General features: G+C 46.0%; 1 protein-coding gene across 1 annotated transcript in view; it reads right to left on the bottom strand.

The window, feature by feature from the left end:
- Positions 1–18,214, bottom strand: part of myo10 (myosin X) — a 613,607-nt gene that overhangs the window by 496,635 nt on the left and 98,758 nt on the right. The gene's annotated exons all lie outside the window — the stretch shown is intronic.

The raw sequence follows: 18,214 nt of genomic DNA, 5'->3' as shown, positions 1-18,214 counted from the left end.
TTTATCAACTTTCAAGGGTGCTAATCCCATTAATACTTGCTCTCTCACTATGTTCATCACATCCAATACTTCACACTCTTCCTCCTTAACTATAACATCTGCATCGTCCCCCTCTTTTGTGAAGACAGACGCAAAGTATTCATTAAGAACAATATCAATATTTTCCACTCCGACACAGATTACCTTTTAAGTCTTTTATGGGCTCTACTCTCTCTTTAGTTATACTCTTACTCTTAATGTATCGATAAAACATCTTTGGGTTCATCTTGATTTTGCTTGCCAATATTCTTTCACACCCTCTCTTTGCTTTCCTAATTTCCTTTTTAATTTCATTCTTCCACTTTCTATATTCCTCTCAGCTTTCTCTAGTATTGAGTTCTCGGTGTCAGACGTAAGCCTTATCTGACTCTGTAGGCTCCTGGACAACCATGCGCATCTAGATTTGGCTGCCTCACCCTTTTTCTTTGTGGGAACATGTTTACTCTGAACCCCTTGAATCTCCCCTTTGAATGTCTCCCACTGCTCTGACACTGATTTACCTTCAAGTAGCTGTTTCCAGTCCACTTTCGCTAAATCACTCCTCAGTTTAGTAAAATTGGCCTTGCTCTAATTGAGAACTCTAACTCATGTTCCATCTCTGTCCTTTTCCTTAATTATGTTAAAACTGACTGAATTATTATCACCAAAAAGCTCTCCCACTGCCACTCCTTCCACCTGCTCATCCTCATTTCCTAAAACTAAGTCGAAAACTGCACCCTCTCTTGTTGGACTTGCTGCAGACTGGGCAAGAACATTCTCCTGAATGCACCTCAAGAATTCTGCTCACATTAAAACTATCCCAGTTAATAATGGGGTAATTAAAATCCCCCACTATTACTGCCCTATTGTTCTTGCACTTCTCAGAGATTTGCCTACATACCTGCTCTTCTATCTCCCTCTGACTGTTTGGGGGTCAATAGTACACTCCCAGCAGTATGATTGCCCCTTTTTTGTTCCTTAGCTCAATCCATATGGCCTCATTTGATGAACCTTCAAACATATCATCCCTCCTCACAGCTGTAATAGTTTCCTTGACCAAAATTGCCACTTCCCCTCCTTTCAAATCCCCCTCCCTATTGCGTCTGAAAACCCTGTAACAAGGAATGTTAAGCTGCTATTCCTGTCCCTCTTTAAGCCATGTTTTTGCAATAGCTATGATATCATACTGTTCAAGGATATTTTATAACCCTTGTTTGCTCTGTCTTCCAGACTCATCCATTAATTTTCCGCCTTCCATTTTCATTTCTGATTTTGTCCCAGCTGAGTCTACCATCAGGTCCCCATCCCCCTGCCAAACTAGTTTAAACCCTCCCCAACAGCACTAGCAAAACGTCCCGCAAGGAACTCAGTCCCAGCTCTGTTCAGGTGAAACCCGTCTGGCCCATCTCCCCCAGAGCCGGTACCAATGTCCCAGGAATCTAAAGCCCTCCCTCCTGCACGATCTTTATAGCCACGCATTCATTTGTCTTATCCTTCTATTTCGACACTCACTTGCACATGGCACTGGGAGTACTCTGGAGATTACTACTTTTGAGGTCCTGCTTGCCAATTTCTTATCTAGCTCCCTAAATTCTGACTGCAAGACCACATCCCTTTTTCTGCCTATGTTGTTGGTTCCGATGTGCGCCACGACTGTTGGCTGTTCACCCACCCCCTTCAGGATGCTCTGCAGCCACTCAGTGATATCCCAGGGAGGCAACACACCATCCTAGATTCACATCTGCGGCCACAGAAACACCTGTCTGTTCCCCTGACCATTGAATCACCTATCACTATGGCTCTTCTTGAGGCTATTATACACACACATGCCAGCAGAAGGATCTGGAAAAAGTAAAAGAATAAAGAAGAATCCGTTGTTTTCAACAGCATGCAGTCTCATATCTTCACTAAATGTGGCCAAATCTTATTTCAGTCCCGAAAAAAACACAATAACGCCGAGGTAAATGGAAAATGTATGGTGAAAAACATTGCTTTCAGGTATGAAACTTTTGATAAGTTTTTGCCTGCTCTCTGAAGACAGCATTTTAGGTTGGAGACTGTGTTTGACACACACAGGAAGCAGACAGTGATCTCTGCAAAATATCCAATCCAAAAATATTTTAATCTCTGATCATTGCAGAGAAGTTCCCTCTGAAAGGAACAAGGTCCTGAATCATGCATTATCACTGCGTTGCTGATCAATATGGCGTTATGTATGCCCAACCTTTTGATATGCATTCGGAGCAGTCATCTGTATTGCCAATTTGGCATAGTGGCTGTGACGATTCGAAGGTGCGATAGCAGGTTTTGCAATCACAGATAACAAAAGGAAAAAGGCTTTACTTCTCCACTATGGAGGTGTAGAATTAGAGAATCTTTGAAACACTTACGCCTGAGCAAAGTGACTATGACTCTGCAAATAAATGTGCTGACAACCCACTTTACAGCCAAAAAATAGACCATATACAGAACTATTGTATTTCGACACTCTAAGCAAGCAGCAAATGCAACAATATTGCATGTGATTGAGGCATCCAGCAACCAAATGTGACTTCACTGATTTTGAATGGGAAATCAAAACACAAATAATCGAAGATTGTCTCTCTAGCCAACTACGCCTAAAAGCACTCGAGGACAGAAAGCGGTCAGAGATTGCAAGATCACTGTCACTTTCAGAGTCGAGAGCTGCTAACAGTAACTACCACACTCCAATTTCAACTGCTGTTAACATTGTTCATCGCTCATGTGCCAGGAAGCCATCTGCAAAACAACAACAGCTGTCCCACAAACAGAGTTGCGACTTGTCCAAAGAATGTTTCCACAGTGGTAGTGCTTACCCACACCAGCCAGAATGTCCTGCTGCTGGTAAACAGTGTAAAGCTTGTGAAAAACTTTGTTTGTGTTTGTTGCCCATCATCAAAATCAACTACCAAGACCAATACCAACAAAAGAATGCCACATATGTGTACCATAGCAAAAGGCGAGAGAATGTAGCCAACTTAGAGGTGGATGACCCTCGACATACTTTTTCCCTCTCTCTCAGACACAACAAACAGCAACATATAATGGTGACCATTGGCTGCTCAGACGTAGATGCTTTCCTTGATACAAAAGCCTCTGTCAATGTCATGGGAGACAAAACATTCAACAAACTTAAGGACTGCCCCATTCTCTGCAAACCAGGGAATACGAAAATTTTCTCTTCTAACAGTGGCAAAGCAATGAGAATTCTCAGGACTTGTGAAACGCCAGTTTCAATGAATGCTCTATTCTATGTCATTTCTGGAGAATGTGACGCTCATCAGTTTCCACACATCAACAGATCTGCACATAATTTCAGTTACATATGTGATTCATACGCAGAACAAAAACATTCTCGAACTGTATGTTCATTGCTTCACTGATATCGGCAAACTGAAGGTGTTACATGCAAGCTGCAAGTAGACCCTAATGTGGCACCAGTTGTGCATCAAAAGCAATGAATACCATTTCATGTCAGTAAGCAGACAGAGAAGGAACTTCAACACCTCCCTAACCTTGACATCATTGAAAAAGTTGGGAATGAGCCTACCCCTTGGGTCTCACCTATGCAAGTCATCAAGAAACTCAAGAGCACGAACCAGATTAGAATCTACACTGACATGCAATGACCAACCCGAGCCATACAACGAGAAAGACATTTGACACCAATAATCGATGATCATATAGAGAAAGTGAATGATGCTAAACACTTCGGTAAACTTGACTTAAATGCAGGCAACCATCAAATCGAAATATTTTACTGTATTCTCCACTCACAGCGACTGTTTCAATACAAGCGGCTCAACTTTGGAGTCAATTCAGCAGCTGAGGTATTTCAGCACATGATTCAGTCTGCACTTCAAAGACTTGAAGGCATGCCGAACATCAGTGAAGACATCCTCATTTAAGGTCACACTGAAAGGGTGCTCAAGACACCCCTGCATGCATGCCTACAACATTTCAGAGAATGTAGCCCCACCTTAAACAAAGACAAGTGTTTAATGAAAGCAGAATTGAATTCTTTGGTCACATCATCGAGTTAGAGAGTTATACAACACAGAAACAGGCCCTTCGGCCCACCGTGTCCGCATTGGCCATCAAGCCTACCTACTCTAATCCCATTTTCCAGCACTTGGCCCGTAGCCTTGTATGCTATGTGTTCATTGGAGAAGGAGTATTACCTGATCCACAGAAGGTTGAAGCCGTTGCAAATGTTGTGGATCCTATAAACGTGCAAGAAGTCTGGAGACTGCAGCCATTTCATACCTGACCTCGCTAGGCTATCTGCCCCTTTATGCGATCTGACAAAAGAGACCAAGTGGGAATGGACTAAATCACACAAACAGGCAGTACACCAAATCAAAGGACGTTTGACAATAAGTTGCACAAATGCCTATTTTGACCCTGAGAAAACCACCCAGCTAGTTGTGGATGAAAGCCCGGTTGGCTTAGCTGCATTCGTGTACAGAAAGACAAGACATCAAATGTTGTGATGGCAAACAGATCGTTGGGGTGTTGGCTTTCATTAACAGAGGGATTGAGTTTAAGAGCCGCGAGGTTATGCTGCAGCTCTCTAAAGCCCTGGTTAGACCACACTTGGAATATTGTGTTCAGTTCTGGTCGCCTCATTATAGGAAGGATGTGGAAGCTTTAGAGAGGGTGCAGAGGAGATTTACCAGGATGCTGCTTGGACTGGAGGGCATGTCTTACGAAGAAAGGTTGAGCGAGCTAGGGCTTTTCTCATTGGAGTGAAGAAGGATGAGAGGTGACTTGATAGAGGGGTACAAGATGATGAGAGGCATAGATAGAGTGGATAGCGAGAGACTTTTTCCCAGGGTGGAAAGGGCTATCACCAGGGGGCATAATTTTAAGGTGATTGGAGGAAGGTTTAGGGGAGATGTCAGAGGTAGGTTCTTTACACAGAGAGTGGTGGGTGCGTGGAATGCGCTGCCAGCGGTGGTAGTAGAAGCAGATACATTAGGGACATTTAAGCAACTCTTGGATAGGTACATGGATGATAGTAGAATGAAGGGTAGGTAGTTACTTAGATCTTAGAGTAGGTTAAAGGTTCGGCACAACATCGTGGTCTGAAGGGCCTGTACTGTGCTGTACTGTTCTATGTTAACGCCTGTCGAGCAATGTTATTTGCAACAGAAAGAGGAGGACTCTCAAGCACATGGGGTATCTTAAACTTTCATCTCTCTGTGTATGGAAGCGAGTTTAAAGTATAACCGATCATAGATCACTGGTGACTAAAGTCCTTTAGGGAAGGAAATCTGCTGTCCTTACCTGGTCTGGCCTACATGTGACTCCAGATCCACAGCAATGTGGTTGACTCTTACATGCCCTCTGAAATGGTCTAGCAAGTCACTCAGTTGTATCTAACTGCTACAAAGTCAATAAAAAGGAATGAAACTGGACGGACCACCTGGCATCGACCGAGGCACCGGAAACAACAATGGCAAACCCAGCCCTGTCGACCCTGCAAAGTCCTCCTTACCAACATCTGGGGGCTTGTGCCAAAGTTGGGAGAGCTGTCCCACAGACTAGTCAAACAACAGCCTCACATAGTCATACTCACGGAATCATACCTGACAAACAATGTCCCAGAAACTGCCATCACCATCCCCAGGTATGTCCTGACACACCGGCAGGACAGACCCAGCAAAGGTGGCGGCACTATGCAACACAGTAGGGAGGGAGTTGCGCTGGGAGTCCTCAACATCGACTCTGGATTCCATGAAGTCTCATGGCATCAGGTCAAACATGGACGAGGGAACCTCCTGCTGATTACCACCTACCGCCCTCCCTCAGCTGATGAGTCAGTACTCCTCCATGTTGAACAGCACTTGGAGGAAGCACTGAGGGTGGCAAGGGCACAGAATGTACCCTGGGTGGGGGACTTGAATGTTCATCACCAAGAGTGGCTCGGCAGCACCACTACTGACGGAACTGGCTGAGTCCAAAAGTACGTATCTGCTAGACTGGGTATGCGGCAGGTGGTGAGGGAACCAACAAGAGGGGAAAACATACTTGACCTCGTCCTCACCAATCTGCCTGCCGCAGATGCATCTGTCCATGATAGTATTGGTAGAAGTGACTACCGCACAGTCGTTGTGGAGATGAAGTCCCGCCTTCACACTGAGGATACCCTCCTTCGTGTTGTGTGGCACTACCGCCGTGCTAAATGGAATAGATTTCGAACAGATCTCGCAATGCAAAATTGGGCATCCATGAGGCGCTGTGGGCCATCAGCAGCAGCAGAATTGTACTCAACCACAATCTGTAACCTCATGGCCCAGCATATCCCCCACTCTACCATTACCATCAAGCCAGGAGACCAACCCTGGTTCAATGAAGAGTGCAGGAGGGCATGCCAGGAGCAGCACCAGGCATACCTCAAAATGAGACGTCAACCTGGTGAAGCTACAACACAGGATTATCTGCGTGCCAAACTGCGTAAGCAGCATGCGATAGACAGAGCTAAGCGATCCCGTAACCAACAGATCAGATATAAGCTCTGCAGTCCTGACACATCCAGCCGTGAATGGGGGTGGACAATGAAACAACGAACTGGAGGAGGTGGCTCCACAAACATCCCCATCCTCAATGATGGAGAAGCCCAGCACATCAGTGCGAAAGACAAGGCTGAGGCATTTGCAACAATCTTCAGCCAGAAGTGCCGAGTTGATGATCCATCTTGGCCTCCTCCTGAAGTCCCACAGATGCCAGACTTCAGCCAATTAGATTCACTCCGCGTGATATCAAGAAACGACTGAAGGCACTGGATACTGCAAAGGCTATGGGCCCTGACAATATTCCGGCAATGGTACTGAAGACGTGTGCTCCAGAACTTGCCGTGCCGCCAGCCAAGCTGTTCCAATGCAGCTACAACATTGGCATCTACCCGGCAATGTGGAAAATTGCCCAGGTATGTCCTGTACACAAAAAGCAGGACAAGTCCAACTCATCAACCTACACTCAATCAATAAAGTGATGGAAGATGTCATCAAGAGTGCCATCAAGCGGCACTTGCTTCGCAATAACCTGCTCAGTGTCACTCAGTTTGGGTTCCGCCAGAGCCACTCAGCTCCTGAGCTCATTACAGCCTTGGTTCAACCAGGGACAAAAGAGCTGAACTCAAGAGGTGAGGTGAGAGTGACTGCCCTTGAGTTCACGGCAGCATTTAAGCGAGGATGGCATCAAGGAGCCCAAGCAAAACTAAGGTCAATGGAAATCAGGGGGAAAACCCTCCGCTGGCTGGAGTCATGCCGAGCGCAAAGGGAGATGGTTGTGGTTGTTGGAGGTCAATCATCTGAGCTCCAGGACATCACTGCAGGAGTTCCTCAGGGTAGTGTCCGAGCCCAACCATCTTCAGCTGCTTCATCAATAACCTTCCTTCAAACATAAGGTCAGACATGGGGATGTTCGCTGATGATTGCACAGTGTTCAGCACCATTCGTGACTCTTCAGATACTGAAGCAGTCCGTGTGGAAATGCAGCAAGACTTGGACAATAACCAGGCTGGGCTGATAAGTGGCAAGTAACATTCATGCCACACAAGTGGCAGGCATTGACCATCTCCAACAAGAGAGAATCTAACCATCTCCCCTTGACATTCAATGGCATTACCATTGCTGAATCCCCCACTATCAACATCCTAGGGGCTACCATTGACCAGAAACTGAACTGGAGTAGCCAAATAAATACAGTGGCTACAAGAGCAGGTCAGAGGCTAGGAATCATGCGGTGAGTAACTCACCTCCTGACTCCCCAAAGCCTGTCCACCATCTACAAGGCACAAGTCAGGAGTGTGATGGAATACTCTCCACTTGCTGGGATGGGTGCAGCTCCAACAACAGTCAAGAAGCTCAACACCGTCCAGGACAAAGCAGCCCGCTTGATTGGCACCCCATCTACAAACATTCACTCCCTCCACCACTGATGTACAGTGGCAGAAGTGTGTACCAAATACAAGATGCACTGCAGCAATGCACCAAGGCTCCTCAGACAGCACCTTCCAAACCCGCGACCTCTACCAACCGGAAGGACAAGGGCAGCAAATGCATGGGAACACCACCACGTGCAAGTTCCCCTCCAAGTCACACACCATCCTGACTTGGAACTATATCGCCGTTCCTTCACTGTCGCTGGGTCAAAATCCTGGAACTCCCTTCCTTTGAGGGAAGGACAGGATTGGCAGCGAAATATTCCAGGATTTAGAAGCTTCAGGTGGGATAGAGGGGGTTTGTAAAAGGGGTGGGGGAGTTGCATTACTGGTTCAGGAGAATATCACAGCTGGACTGCGAGAGGACACCTCGGAGGGGTCATGCAGCGAGGCAATATGGGTGGAGCTCAGGAATAGGAAGGGTGCAGTCACGATGTTGGGGGTTTACTACAGGCCTCCCAACAGCCAGCGAGAGGTCGAGGAGCAGATAAAAAGACACATTTTGAAATTATGTAAAGGTAATTATGTAAACTTTTTGTTCCTTTTTCATTTAACTAAGTTAAGCTTAAGATTAAAAATGGCAGGAGATCTCAGACCCGTGTCATGCTCCTCTTGCTCAATGTGGGAGCTCAGGGACATGGCTGATGTCCCTGACTCCTTCACGTGCAGGAACTGTGTCCAGCTGCAGCTCTTGTTAGACCGCATGACGGCTCTCGAGCTGCGGATGGACTCACTTTGGAGCATGCGCGATGCTGAGGAGGTCGTGGATATCACGTTTAGTGAATTGGTCACACCGCAGATTAGGATTGCTGAGGGAGAAAGGGAATGGGTGACCAAAAGGCAGAGAAAGAGCAGGAAGGCAGCGCAGGAGTCCCCTGCGGTCATCTCCCTCCAAAACAAGTATACCGTTTTGGATACTGTTGAGGGAGATGGCTCACCAGGGGAAGGCAGCAGTAGCCAGGTCCATGGCACCGTGGCTGGCTCTGCTGTTCAGAAGGGCGGGAAAAAGAGTGGAAGGGCTATAGTCGTAGGGGATTCGATTGTAAGGGGAGTAGATAGGCGGTTCTGTGGTCGAAAACGAGGCTCCCGAATGGTATGTTGCCTCCCAGGTGCACGGGTCAGGGATGTCTCAGATCGGCTGCAGAACATTCTAAAGGGGGAGGGTGAACAGCCAGTTGTCGTTGTGCACATAGGCACCAATGATATAGGTAAAAAATGGGATGAGGTCCTACAAGCAGAGTTTAGGGAGTTAGGAGCCAAGTTAAAAAGTAGGACCTCAGAGGTAGTAATCTCAGGATTGCTACCAGTGCCACGTGATAGTCAGAGTAGAAATGAAAGAATAGTCAGGATGAATGCGTGGCTTGAGAGATGGTGCAGGAAGGAGGGGTTCAGATTTTTGGGACATTGGGACCGGTTCTGGGGGAGGTGGGACTATTACAAATTGGACGGTCTACACCTGGGCCGGACTGGAACCAATGTCCTTGGGGGTGCTTTTGCTAACGCTGTTGGGGAGGGTTTAAACTAATGTGGCAGGGGGATGGGAACCAATTGAGGAGGTCAGTTGACAGTAAGGAGGTAGTAACAAAAGCCTGTAAGGAACTAGATAATGAAGTCAGTGTGACTAAGGGGAAGAGCAGGCAGGGAGCAGATGATGAATGTAAAGGGACTGGTGGTCTGAGGTGCATTTGTTTTAATGCAAGAAGTGTAGTAGGTAAGGCAGATGAACTTAGGGCTTGGATTAGTACCTGGGAGTATGATGTTATTGCTATTACTGAGACTTGGTTTAGGGAAGGGCATGATTGGCAACTAAATATCCCAGGATATCTATGCTTCAGGCAGGATAGAGAGGGAGGTAAAAGGGGTGGAGGAGTTGCATTACTGGTCAAAGAGGATATCACAGCTGTGCTGAAGGAGGGCACTATGGAGGACTCGAGCAGTGAGGCAATATGGACAGAACTCAGAAATAGGAAGGGTGCGGTAACAATGTTGGGGCTGTACTACAGGCCTCCCAACAGCGAGCGTGAGATAGAGGTACAAATATGTAAACAGATTATGGAAAGATGTAGGAGCAACAGGGTGGTGGTGATAGGAGATTTTAATTTTCCCAACATTGACTGGGATTCACTTCGTGTTAGAGGTCTAGATGGAGCAGAATTTGTAAGGAGCATCCAGGAGGGTTTTCTAGAGCAGTATGTAAATAGTCCAACTCGGGAAGGGGCCATACTGGACCTGGTGTTGGGGAATGAGCCCGGCCAGGTGTTTAAAGTTTCAGTAGGGGACTACTTTGGGAATAGTCATCACAATTCCGTAAGCTTCAAAATACTCATGGACAAAGACGAGAGTGGTCCTAAAGGAAGAGTGCTAAATTGGGGGAAGGCCAACTATACCAAAATTCGGCAGGAGCTGGGGAATGTAGATTGGGAGCAGCTGTTTGAAGGTAAATCCACATGTGATATGTGGGAGGCTTTTAAAGAGAGGTTGATTAGCGTGCAGGAGAGACATGTTCCTGTGAAAATGAGGGATAGAAATGGCAAGATTAGGGAACCATGGATGACAGGTGAAATTGTGAGACTAGCTAAGAGGAAAAAGGAAGCATACATAAGGTCTAGGCGGCTGATGAAAGACGAAGCTTTGAAAGAATATCGGGAATGTAGGACCAATCTGAAACGAGGAATTAAGAGGGCTAAAAGGGGTCATGAAATATCTTTAGCAAACAGGGTTAAGGAAAATCCCAAAGCCTTTTATTCATATATAAGGAGAAAGAGGGTAACTAGAGAAAGGATTGGCCCACTCAAGGACAAAGGAGGAATGTTATGCTTGGACTCAGAGAAAATGGGTGAGATTCTAAACGTGTACTTTGCATCGGTATTCACCGAGGAGAGGGACATGACGGATGTTGAGGTTACGAACAGATGTTTGATTACACTAGGTCAAGTCGGCATAAGGATGGAGGAAGTGTTGGGTATTCTAAAAGGCATTAAGGTGGACAAGTCCCCAGGTCCGGATGGGATCTATCCCAGGTTACTGAGGGAAGCGAGAGAGGAAATAGCTGGGGCCTTAACAGATATCTTTGCAGCATCCTTAAACACGGGTGAGGTCCCGGAGGACTGGAGAATTGCTAATGTTGTCCCCTTGTTTAAGAAGGGTAGCAGGGATAATCCAGGTAATTATAGACCGGTGAGCCTGACGTCAGTGGTAGGGAAGCTGCTGGAGAAGATACTGAGGGATAGGATCTATTCCCATTTGGAAGAAAATGGGCTTATCAGTGATAGGCAACATGGTTTTGTGCAGGGAAGGTCATGTCTTACCAACTTAATAGAATTCTTTGAGGAAGTGACAAAGTTGATTGATGAGGGAAGGGCTGTCGATGTCATATGCATAGACTTCAGTAAGGCGTTTGATAAGGTTCCCCATGGCAGGCTGATGGAGAAAGTGAAGGCGCATGGGGTCCAAGGTGTACTAGCTCGATGGATAAAGAACTGGCTGGGCAACAGGAGACAGAGAGTAGCAGTAGAAGGGAGTTTCTCAAAATGGAGACGTGTGACCAGTGGTGTTCCACAGGGATCCGTGCTGGGACCACTGTTGTTTGTGATATACATTAATGATTTGGAGGAAAGTATAGGTGGACTGATTAGCAAATTTGCAGACGACACTAAGATTGGTGGAGTAGCAGATAGTGAAGGGGACTATCAGAGAATACAGCAGAATATAGATAGATTGGAGAGTTGGGCAGAGAAATGGCAGATGGAGTTCAATCAGGGCAAATGCGAGGTGATGCATTTTGGAAGATCCAATTCAAGAGTGAACTATACAGTAAATGGAAAAGTCCTGGGGAAAATTGATGTCCAGAGAGATTTGGGTGTTCAGGTCCACTCTTCCCTGAAGGTGGCAACGCAGGTAAATAGAGTGGTCAAGAAGGCATACGGCATGCTTTCCTTCATCGGACGGGGTATTGAGTACAAGAGTTGGCAGGTCATGTTACAGTTGTATAGGACTTTGGTTCGGCCACATTTGGAATACTGCGTGCAGTTCTGGTCGCCACATTACCAAAAGGATGTGGATGCTTTGGAGAGGGTGCAGAGGAGGTTCACCAGGATGTTGCCTGGTATGGAGGGCGCAGGCTATGAAGAGAGGTTGAGTAGATTAGGATTATTTTCATTAGAAAGACGGAGGTTGAGGGGGGACCTGATTGAGGTGTACAAAATCAGGAGAGGTATAGACAGGGTGGATAGCAAGAAGCTTTTTCCCCAGAGTGGGGGATTCAATTACTAGAGGACACGAGTTCAAAGTGAAATGGGAAAAGTTTAGGGGGGATATGCGTGGAAAGTTCTTTACGCAGAGGGTGGTGTGTGCCTGGAACGCATTGCCAGCAGAGGTGGTAGATGCGGGCACGATGGCGTCTTTTAAGATGTATCTAGACAGATACATGAATGGGCAGGAAGAAAAGAGATACAGAACCTTAGAAAATAGGCGACATGTTTAGATAGAGAATCTGGATCGGCGCAGGCTTGGAGGGCCGAAGGGCCTGTTCCTGTGCTGTAATTATCTTTGTTCTTTGTTCTTTGTAACAGGGCTGTAGTGGTGGGTGATTTTAACTTCCCCTATATTGACTGGGACTCACTTAGTGCTAGGGGCTTGGATGGGGCAGAATATGTAAGGAGCATCCAGGAGGGCATCTTGAAACAGTATGTAGATAGTCCAACTAGGGATGGGGTCATGCTGGACCTGGTATTGGGGAATGAGCCTGGCCAGGTGGTCGAAGTTTTAGTGGGGGAGCATTTCGGGAACAGTGACCATAATTCCATAAGTTTTAAGGTACTTGTGGATAAGGATAAGAGTAGTCCTCGGGTGAAGGTGCTAAATTGGGGTAAGGCTAATTATAGCAATATAAGGCAGGAACTGAAGAATTTAGACTGGGAGCGGCTGTTTGAGGGTAAATCAACATCTGACATGTGGGAGTCTTTCAAACGTCAGTTGATCTGAATCCAGGACCAGCATGTTCCTGTGAGGAAGAAGGATAAGTTTGGCAAGTTTCGGGAACCTTGAATAATGAGGGATATTGTGAGCTTCGCCAAAAAGAAAAAGGAAGCATTCGTAAGGGCTGCAAGGCGAGGAACAGACGAATCCCTTGAGGAATATAAAGACAGTAGGAAGGAACTTAAGCAAGGGGTCAGGAGGGCTAAAAGGGGTGATGAGAAGTCATTGGCAAACAGGATTAAGGAAAATCCTAAGGCTTTTTATATGTCTATAAAGAGCAGGAGGGTAACCAGGGAAAGGGTTGGCCCACTCAAGGACAGAGAAGGGAGACTATGTGTGGAGCCAGAGGAAATGGGTGAGGTACTAAATGAGTACTTTACATCAGTATTCACCAAGGAGAAGGACTTGGTGGATGATGAGCCGAGGGAAGGGAGTGCAGATAGTCTCAGTCATCTCATCATCAAAAAGGAGGTGGTGCTGGGTGTCTTGCAAAGCATTAAAGTAGATCTGTCCCCAGGGCCTGATGGGATCTATCCCAGAATACTGAGGGAGGCAAGGGAAGAAATTGCTGGGGCCTTGACAGAAATCTTTGCATCCTAATTGGCTCTAGGTGAGGTCCCAGAGGACTGGAGAATAGCCAATTTTGTTCCTTTGTTTAAGAAGAGTAGCAAGGAGAATCCAGGAAATTATAGGTTGGTGAGCCTTACGTCAGTGGCAGGGAAACTATTAGACAGGATTATTCGGGACAGGATTTACTCCCATTTGGAAACAAACGAACTTATTAGCGAGAGACAGCATGGTTTTGTGAAGAGGAGGTCGTGTCTTACTAATTTGATTGAGTTTTTTGAGGAAGTGACAAAGATGATTGATGAAGGAAGGGCAGTGGATGTTATCTATATGGACTTTAGTAAAGTCTTTGACAAGATCCCGCATGGCATACTGGTACAAAAGGTGAAGTCAGATGGGATCAAGGGTGAGCTGGCAAGATGGATACAGAACTGGCTCGGTCACAGAAGACAAAGGGTAGCAGTGGAAGGGTGCTTTTCTGAATGGAGGGATGTGACTAGTGGTGTTCTGCAGGGATCAGTGCTGGGACGTTTGCTGTTTGTAGTATATATAAATGATTTGGAGGAAAATGTGGCTGGTCTGATTTTTAAGTTTGCGGACGACACAAAGGTTGGTGGAGTTGCAGATAGTGATGAGGATTGTAGGAGGATGCAGCAGGAGATAGATCGGTTGGAGACTTGGGCGGAGAAATGGCAGATGGAGTTTAATCCGGACAAATGTGACGTAATGCATTTTGGAAGATCTAATGCAGGTGGGAAGTATACAGTAAATGGCAGAACCCTTAGGAGTATTGACAGGCAGAGATTTGGACTTATAGGTCCACAGGTCACTGAAAGTGGCAACGCAGGTAGATAAGGTAGTCAAGAAGGCATACGGCATGCTTGCCTTTATCGGTCGGGGCATAGAGTATAAAAATAGGCAAGTCATGCTGCAGCTGCACAGAACCTTAGTTTGGCCACACTTAGAATATTGCGTGCAATTCTGGTCGCCACACTACCAGAAGGACGTGGAGGCTTTGGAGAGGGTACAGAAGAGGTTTACCAGGATGTTGCCTGGTCTGGAGGGCATTAGCTATGAGGAGAGGTTGGATAAACTCGGATTGTTTTCACTGGAACGACGGAGGTGGAAGCGGCATGGACAGAGTGGATAGTCAGTAGCTTTTTCCCAGGGTGGAAGAGTCAGTTCCTAGGGGACATAGGTTTAAGGTGAGAGGGACAAAGTTTAGAGGGGATGTGCGAGGCAAGTTCTTTGCACAGAGGGTGGTGAGTGCCTGGAACCTGTTGCCGAGGGAGGTGGTGGAAGCTGGTACCATAGAGATGTTGAAGAGGCATCTTGACAAATACATGAATAGGATGGGAATAGAGGGATACAGACCCCGGAAGTGCAGAAGTTTTTAGTTTAGGCAGGCATCAAGATCGGCGCAGGCTTGGAGGGCTGAATGGCCTGTTTCTGTGCTGTACTGTTGTTTGTTCTAACAGCACTGTGGGTATACCTACCCCACATGCACTGCAGCGGTTCAAGAAGGCAGCTCACCACCACCTTCTCAAGGGCAATTAGGGATGGGCAATAAATGCTGGCCTGGCCAGCAATGTCCACATCCCATGAATGAATAAAAAAAAACACTCGTGAGCTTGTTCAACAATCCACTCGAATAGAACAATGGATACTCAAACTGCAAGAGTATGAGTTCCATGTTGATAATCAGTCAGGCAAGCTCAACCCAGCAGACTACCTTTCGCGACATCCGTTGCTGACAGGTGGTCCTACTAATCAAGGAAAAGGTTGCTGAACATCATCTTTACTATGCAAGCATAAATGCGGTGCTAAAGTTGCTAAAGCTAGCTGAAATCAAAGCAGCAACGAAACAAGATGAGGCTTTTCAACTACGAATGAAGGCTTGGAATTACGAAACTGAAAAGATGTAATAGAGAGCGTCTGCAAATCAAATCGTTACACACAAGGTCTTCACAATGTCCAAAATAAGCTCACCGTTACAACCACATCTGAACTCGTATTACACAACAACTGTATTGTCATTCCACACTCATTGAGGGAATGTGCTGTCGATACAGCACATGAAGGACATGAGGGAATTGCCAAAAATCAAAGAATGCCTTCATGAAAAGGTATGGTTCCCAGGAATAGACCGCATGGTGGAACACAAAATCAGTGTTTGCCATGTCACGCAACCATAATGTCAAATCCTTGAGATCCTCTGCAGAAGTCTGAACTACCTCCAGGACCATCGAGTGAAGTTTGCACTGACTTCACAGATTTGCCTCGTGGTGAACACCTGCTTGTGGTCACTGACTACAGCAGATTCACAATTGTGGAATTAATTGTGTCAACTTCAACAAAAGCAGTCATCCCAAAGCTTGACCAGATCTTCGCCTTGTTTGGAATCCCTCAAACGGTAAGAAGTCACCATGGAGCCCCATTCAACAGCCATGAGTTCAGCAAATTCACCAAGTACCTATTGTCCACTCATAGAAAAATCCGTTGGCCAAGAGCTAATGGAGAAGTTGAGAGATTTATGTGAACCTTGAATAAAGCGATACGTACAGCTACAGCTGAAAACAAGTCACAGAAGCAAGAGCTGGGACACTTTCTCCATAATGACAAGTGACTCCCCATTCGACGACTGGAAAACTTCCAGTTGCACTCATCTTTGCATATCCTATCTGGAATGGGCTGCTTGAGGAGGTGGTGGAGGCAGGAACAGTGGGAACATTTAAGAGGCATCTGGACAGGTACTTGAATGAGCAAGGCATAAAGGGATATGGAATAAATGAAGGCAGGTGGTATCAGTATAGAAAGGCATTATGGTCTGCATGGACGCGGTGGGCCGAAGGGCCTGTTTCTACGCTGTACAACTCTCTGACTCTATATGTACACATCTTCCTGACTTACCCTGCGGAGCGAATGATTAACATGTAATCAAATGTAATCGAGAAAAGAAGGATTGAATGAAGGTAAACGCAGAGCAAAACATGAAATTTGGAGCTACACCACTAAAGCTTGGATAAAAGTACTTGTGAAACAGGACGGTAAAGCAAACAACCCCTAATGGCATCCACCATTTGTTGTGACTACACAAAAAGCATGGTTCACAAAGCATCACAGGAAACGAGTTATTCTTCAAAGCACCAAAAACATCACTCATTAACATCAAGTTGATTCCGACATTGACATCTCTGATGAAGAACATGAGTAAAATGAGACTACACCTGATGTCAGATGATATCCTATCCGTTAGAGAAAACATCCACCATACTTCAGTGACTCTGTTCTGAAGTGACCTATTTATGTTTGTTTATTTTTGAAACAAACCACTGAAAATTGTTATGTCTCTCATTTACTAATGGAAGGTCACTGCACTGTTTCGAAAATTGCATTGTGCATTTTGTTCACTTGAAGTTACTATCTGCACGCATGCCAGCAGAACTAACTAGAAAAAGTGAAACTAAAAGAATAAAGAAGAATCCATTCTTTTCAACAGCATGCAGACTCATATCTTTTACTAAACCCGTTTAATCTAAGTCGAGTCCCGAGAACACAACAGTCACAGACAGATGCATCTGCAACAGATAGATTGATGAACACAAGGTCTAGTAGTTTTTTCCCTCACCACCTGCCACCAGCCCAGTCCGGCAGATATAGAAACATAGAAAAATAGGAGCAGGAGGAGGTGATTTGGCCCTTCAAGCCTGCTCCGCCATTCAATACAATCATGGCTGATCATCCAAACTCAGTACCCTGTTCCCGCTTTCTCCCCGTATCCCTTTGTCCCCGAGAATCTAACTCTTTCTTGAATATATTTAATGTTTTGGCCTCAACTGATTTCTGTGGTCGTGAATTCCACAGGCTCACCACTCTCTGGGTGAAGAAATTTCTCCTCATCTCAGTCCTGAAAGGCTTAGCCCGGATCCTTGGACGATGACCCCTAGTTCTGGACTCCCGCACCATCGGGAACATCCTTCCTGCATCTCCCCTGTCAAGTCCTGTCAGAATTTTATAGGTTTCCATGAGATCCCCCCTCACTCTTCTCAACTCCAGCGAATATAATCCTAACCAACTCAATCTCTCCTCATATGTCAGTCTCGCCATCCCAGGAATCAGTCTGGTAAACCTTCGCTGCACTCCCTCGATAGCAAGAACATCCTTCCTCAGATAAGGAGACCAAAACAGCACACAATATCCCAGGTATGGCCTCACCATGGCCCTGTATAATTGCAGCAAGACATCCCTGCTCCTGTACTCGAATCCTCTTGCTATGAAGGCCAACATACCATTTGCCATTTTTACCACCTGTTGCACCTGCATGCTTACCTTCAGCGACTTGTGTACGAGAACACCCAGGTCTCGTTGCATATTCCCCTCTCTCAGTTTATAGCTGTTCAGATAATAATCTGCTTTCCTGTTTTTGCTACCAAAGTGGATAACCTCACATTTATCCACATTATACTGCATCTGCCATGCATTTGCCCACTCACTCAACTTGTCCAAATCACCCTGAAGCCTCTCTGCATCCTCCTCACAACTCACCTTCCCACCCAGTTTTGTCTCATCTGCAAATCTGGAGATATTACATTTAGTTCCCTCATCTAAATCATTAATATATATTGTGAATAGCTGGGGTCCTAGCACCGATCCCTGCGGTACCCCACTGGTCACTGCCTGTCA

The sequence above is a fragment of the Heterodontus francisci genome, chromosome 2 (genome assembly GCF_036365525.1).
Source record: "Heterodontus francisci isolate sHetFra1 chromosome 2, sHetFra1.hap1, whole genome shotgun sequence".
Classification (NCBI taxonomy): Eukaryota; Metazoa; Chordata; class Chondrichthyes; order Heterodontiformes; family Heterodontidae; genus Heterodontus; species Heterodontus francisci.
Note: the sequence above shows the minus strand (reverse complement) of the source record. Positions and strands in the feature narration are given on the sequence as shown.